This window comes from Bos indicus x Bos taurus, chromosome 18 (assembly GCF_003369695.1).
Source record: "Bos indicus x Bos taurus breed Angus x Brahman F1 hybrid chromosome 18, Bos_hybrid_MaternalHap_v2.0, whole genome shotgun sequence".
NCBI lineage: Eukaryota > Metazoa > Chordata > Mammalia > Artiodactyla > Bovidae > Bos > Bos indicus x Bos taurus.
The window spans coordinates 13,291,011-13,297,294 of NC_040093.1; positions in this window are offsets into that span (position 1 = coordinate 13,291,011).

Below are 6,284 nucleotides of genomic sequence, written 5' to 3' on the forward strand. Positions count from 1 at the left end.
ATGAGAAATGCTGGGATGGATGAAGCACAAGCTGGAATCAAGATTGCCGGGAGAAATATCAATAACCTCAGATATGCAGATGACACCACCCTTATGGCAGAAAGTGAAGAAGAACTAAAGAGCCTCTTGATGAAAGTGAAAAAAGAGAGTGGAAAAGTTGGCTTAAAACTGAACATTCAGAAAACTAAGATCATGACATCTGGTCCCACCACTTCATGGCAAATAGATGGGGAAACAGTGGAAACAGTGAGACTATTTTCTTGGGCTCCAAAGTCACTGCAGATGGTGAGTGGATCCATGAAATTAAAAGACACTTGCTCTTTGGAAGAAAAGTTATGACCAACCTAGACAGCATATTAAAAAGCAGAGACATTACTTTGCCAATAAAGGTCCGTCTAGTCAAAGCTATGGTTTTTTCCAGTGGTCATGTATGGATGTGAGAGTTGGACTGTGAAGAAAGCTGAGCACCGAAGAACTGATGCTTTTGACATATGGTTTTGAGAGTCCCTTCGACTGCAGGGAGATCCAACCAGTCCATCCTAAAGGAAATCAGTCCTGAATATTCATTGGAAGGACTAATGCTGAAGCTGAAGCTCCAATACTTTGGCCACCTAATGTGAAGAACTGACTTATTTGAAAAGACCCTCATGCTGGGAAAGATTAAAGGCAGGAGGAGAAGGGGATGACAAAGGATGAGATGGTTGGATGGCATCACCGACTCGATGGACACGAGTTTGAGTAAGCTCCGGGAGATGGTGATGGACAGGGAGGCCTGGCGTGCTTAAGTCCATGGGGTCGCAAGGAGTCGGACACGACTGAGCGACTTAACAGTTTTTAAAAGTGGAGGCCACACTCCAGGGTAGCCACAAGAGGGCGCTCTATGCACAGATTTACCTCCTCCCTTGGGAACTGAGTTTCTCAGGTCCTATTGGTAGACTGGCCACACTTCTGAGAATCTGTCCACACCCAAGGATTTGGCCGGCCCCTCATTCTGGCCACGCCTGAAACGTTGGCCACGCCCCCAGGGCCTTGACCACATCCCTAGACCTTAAACACACCCTAAAACCCAGGTCACACCCCAAAGCAGTCTGAAGCAGCAAGTTCACTTTTCGGACTCCCCAAGGTCTGAGCACAGATGCGTGCACAGACTTATCCTCTTAGAAACGTGGAGCCTTAAAACCATGACTTTTAATTTGCAGACTTTCTTCTCTGTTTTGAAATCATTTAAAATTCACAGAAGAGTCGCAAGAATAGGACAAAGACGTCTTGAATACCCTTCACCCAGATTCACCAGTTGTCGATTTGCCAGTTTGCTTTATTATTTGCTCTCCCCCCTTCCTCGAACAGTTTGAGAGTAAATTTCAGATTTTATACCTCTTTGCTTAGAATCCAAGGACATTCTCTTACACAGTCACCGTATGGTTATCAACAGCAGGACATTTAACAGTGATCCAATACTGGCATCTAATAACACGTTTATATTCAAATCGCCAGTTGTTCCCAAACTATCCTTCATAGCAAGCTATTTTTTTTTTTTTTCAGTCCAGTATTCAATCTGAGATCACAAGCTGCATTTAGGTTTGTTTTTGTTTTTTTTGTTTTTTTAATGTGGACTATTTTTAAAGTCTTTATTGAATTTGTTACAATATTGCTTCTATTTTATGTTTTGACTTTTTGACCACATGCCGTGTGGGATACCAGCTACGCCCCCAGGGATGGAACCTGTACCCGCTGCACTGTCTTAGCCGCTGGACCGCCAGGGAAGTTCACACGCTTAGTTTTGATGTCTTTTTTAGTGTCCTTCAGTCTGGTACACTCTCTCAGCCTATCTTTGTGTTTCATGAAGTTGACGTTTTTGATCAATCGCAGGCCACTTCTTAGTTCTTTTGTAACAATGTCTAGGATTGGGTTTGTCTGACATTTCCTTGTGATCAGATTCTGGTGGCAGGATTATTATAACAATGATGCTGTGTCCTTCTCTGAGCATCATATCAGAAGGTACGCGGTATTGGTGGTTGCACTGTTGATGATGAATTCCACCGCTTGGTGAAGGTAAATCATGGAATCCCGGACTCATCGCCACACCAAGTCAGAGTCTTCCTTTTCTGGGCCTCAGTCTCCCTTTCTGTAAAATGGAGGTGTGGCCTACCTGAGGGTCTGCTCACATACCTGGAGCTCACACCTGCACTCTCATCAAATCCTTATCAACCAGCTGAAGCACTCTGTGTAGTTCTAATGCCCTTAAAAGCATTTTCGGGGAATAGCACCCATATTTAAGATTTGGAAGATTTCTTGCATGCACTTGGAGCTTCCCAGGTGGCGCTGGTGGTACAGAATCCACCTGCCAATGCAGGAGACAAGGGTTCGATTGCTGGGTCAGAAAGATCCTCTGGAGAAGGAAACGGCAACCCACTCCAGTATTCTTGCTTGGGAAATCCCATGGACAGAGGAGCCTGGCGGTTACAGTCCATGGGGCTGCAAAGAGTCAGACACAACTGAGTGACTGAGCACAGCACACAGAAACAGCAATGCATGCACTTGGAAGTGATATTCTCTGACTGAGCATGTGGGCTTACCCAGGGTGGTGATTACAAGCGAAACTTTGCAACAGGAATGGGGCTTGTGGAGAAATGCTTCGGAAGTATGACTTCTGGCTCAAGAATGCAAGGACTTTCACAGATGAGAACGGTTTTGGTGGCACTGGTTGAGGCAGGCATGTTTAATTCTGGGAGGGCTGGTGTAGGGGGCCTGGAGACCCTCTCTGTGACCCTCCTCTCTACCTCCTAGGAGTCTGCCTTTCTTCAGGGGAAGGGGGCTGGGTGTGGAAGGACACGTGCCCAGTCCTAAGGTCTGGAGGCTGAGTGGGGATTTCCATCCGTGGAGAAGCCAGATCCTTTGTTTTAGAGAAGTAGCTTGCCAAGGTCAGGGGCTGGGTTCAGCTTTTGAACCCGGAGATAGTTTCCCACACACAAAGAGACACATCACCCACCGTCTGGACCCACAGATACAAGGAGATCCTGACACACACATTCCAGGCCAATGATGGGGCTGGTACCTCTGCTCTCGTCAAACCATCATCAACCCATTGACCCTGAGAAATGGACATTATTCCCATTTTACAGTTGAGGACGTGGAGGCTCAGGGCCGTGAAAGTCACCCAATCCTAGGTCACACAGCTAGGGACCAGAAGGGCAGGACTTGAACCCAGGTCTGACTCCAGGGCCTGTGATCTCAATCACACAGCTGCTCTCTTTTCCACACACAGGTGCCCACACACACACTTCAAATAATGGACACAACCACACACTACCTTCCTGTGAGTCAAGAAGGCCCAGGGACTATGAATGTGGGTTTAGGAGGTAGCAGACCTGGCCTTGGACAGGCAGCTTGCTCTCTGTGAGTCTCGGTTTTCCCATCTGGAATATGGGCAACATTATGGTCAGTGCAGGACTTCCCACGTGGCGCTCATGGTAAAGAACCCACCTGCCAGTGCACGAGACGTAAGAGACACGGGTTCAATCCCTGGGTTAGGAGGATCCCCTGGAGGACAGAATGGCAACCCACTCCAGTATTCTTGCCTGGAGAATCCCACGGGCAGAGGAGCCTGGCAGGCTACAGTCCACAGGGTCGAAAAGAGTCAGATGTGACGAAGCCACTTAGCATGCACGGTCAATACGTTGCTGCTAATATTTGCCCCCACGTTGACCACACAGTGGGACAAGGGGTCAGACACAGCCATGAAGAATCACAGACACCGTAGTGCATTCTGCCATCATTTCTCAGGGATCTGCTCCGTGCCAGGTGGTGTGCTGGCTGCTGTGGGTCAGGCAACAAGAGGACACTGCCCTCCCAGAGCTCACTGTCTGCTGGAGAGGGCACTGCCCTCCCAGAGCTCACTGTCTGCTGGAGAGACCAGCCGTTGCACATGACCTTGCTCATGTGGTGGGATTATCACAAGGGAAGTTCTCACATGCAGCTGCTTACAAAAGTCACCCTATGTAGTGGGTTCAGCCGTGCGTGTGTGTGTGTGTGTGTGTGTGTGTGTGTGTGTGTGTGTGCTCAGCCGTGCAACCCCATGGACTTCAGCCTGTCAGGCTTCTCTGGCCATGGGATTCTCCAGGCAAGAACACTGGAGTGGGCTGTCATTCCCTTCTCCAGGGGAATTTTCTGCATCTCCCGCATTGGCAGGAGAATTCTTTACCACTAGCACTGGCTGAGAAGCCCTGGGTTGAATGGTGGCCTCCCACAAGGAAACATTCCGAACGCCCCAGAAACTGTGAATGTGATCAATCTTATTTGGAAAAAGGGTCTTTGCAGATGCACTTCAGGTTAAGATGTCAAGAATTAGATCACGCTGGATGGGGTCTGGGTGGGTCCTAAGTCCAATGAAAATGATCCTTATAAGAGACAGAAAAGAAGACACAGATACACGGAGAAGGAGGCCACGTGAAGAGGGAGGTAGGGATGGGAGTGATGCGGCCACAAGCCAAGGAATGCCAGCTGCCACTGGAAGCTGGAAGAGACAAGGATGGATTCTCTCCAACAGGCTTTGGAGGGAGTGTGGCCTATTGACACCTCGATTTTGAACTTCTGGCCTCCAGAACTGTTAGAGAATAAATTTGTTTATTATTTCTATGTTAGCTTATTTGGCTGCAGTATGTGGCATCTTTAGCTGTAGCATGCAAACTCTTAGTTGTGGCATGTGGTATCTAGTTTCCTGACCAAGGATTGAACCCAGGCCCCTGCATTGGGAGTGCAGAGTCATAACCACTGGACTACCAAGGAAGTCCCCAAGCAAAGTCCTTTATCGAATCTCTTATCCATATACCTTTTGCTAGTAATGTTGTTTCTCTGACTGAAGCCAAGGAGTTGGCTGAATTATATCCACATCCTAACCCCTGGAAATCTGTGACTGTTCCTTTATATGGCAAAAAGGATTTGGCAGATGCGAGGAAGTTAATGGTATCGTGAAGGGAGGTTATCCTGGATTATCTGGGTGGACCCCAGGGAATCAGAGGGACTTCGTAAGAGGGAGACAGGAGATCAGAGTAGATGTGCAAATGGAAGACAGAAATTGCTCTGATACAAGGAAGGGGCCATGAGCCAAGGAATGCAGGCGGCCTCTGTGGGCTGGATAATGCAAGGGGAGAGATTCTCCTCTCTGGCTTCCAGAGGGAAGCAGCTTGCCTGGCACTTTGGCTTGGTGAGGCTGATTTTGGACTGCTGACCTCCAGAACTGTAGGAGGATGAAGTTGTGCTGTTTTAAGGTACTGAATTTGTGGTGCTTTGTTACAGTGGCAACAGGGAATGAATGCAAACCCTGACTGCTACATAAGAAAGGTGTCCACAGAGTCAAAAATATATCTAGGGACTTCCCAGGGTGGGGGAGCCAGTGGTTAAGAATCTGCCTTCCAATGCAGTGGGCGAAGTTTCAATCCCTGGTCGGGGAATTAGGATCCCACAGGCCCCACAGTGAGGCATATATATATGTGTGTGTGTGTGTGTGTGTGTGTGTATAATTATATACACATATGTATATATGTATATGTGTGTGTGTACATGTGCTAAGTTGCTTCAGTTGTGTCCAACTCTGTGACCCTATGGATTGTAACCCAGCAGGCTCCTCTGTCTATGGGATTCTCTATCAAGAATACTGGAGTGGATTGCCATGCTCTCCTCCAGATCTTCCTGATCGAACCTGTGTCTCTTATGGCCCCTGCACTGGCAGGGCAGGTTCTTTAACCCCTAGCGCCACCTACGAAGCCCATATATGTATATATACACATATGTACATATGTGTGTATATATGTATATGTATGTATGTTGGTGGGGGGGGCCCTGGAGCCACCGAATAAATGTGACACATGAAGCAAAGTAGTCACACAGAAACAATCACCCAATAACTGCAGGTCTCAGTATTAAGAACACTCATGCATAGAGACCCAGAGACAGCTGGAATGAACAGTTTACAATAGGTCAACACAGTCAGCTGTGGTACCACTAGAACCACACAAACCGCAGAGTCCTTCAGAGACACACACACACGCACACACCCAAGGTTACTATGGAAGCCAATAGGGTCCTCTGGAAAGATATCACACTTCACACCACTCTCCAGAAATAACGGCACAGTGACACAACGATGCCATGTTTACAACACACCTGGAAGTCCCAGCATCATCCACACCTGTCATCGTCAGCCTGAGACTCACGTTGAGTCAGCTGGATATGGCATCCAGGTGTGCGCATGTGCATACACACACACACACACACACACACACACA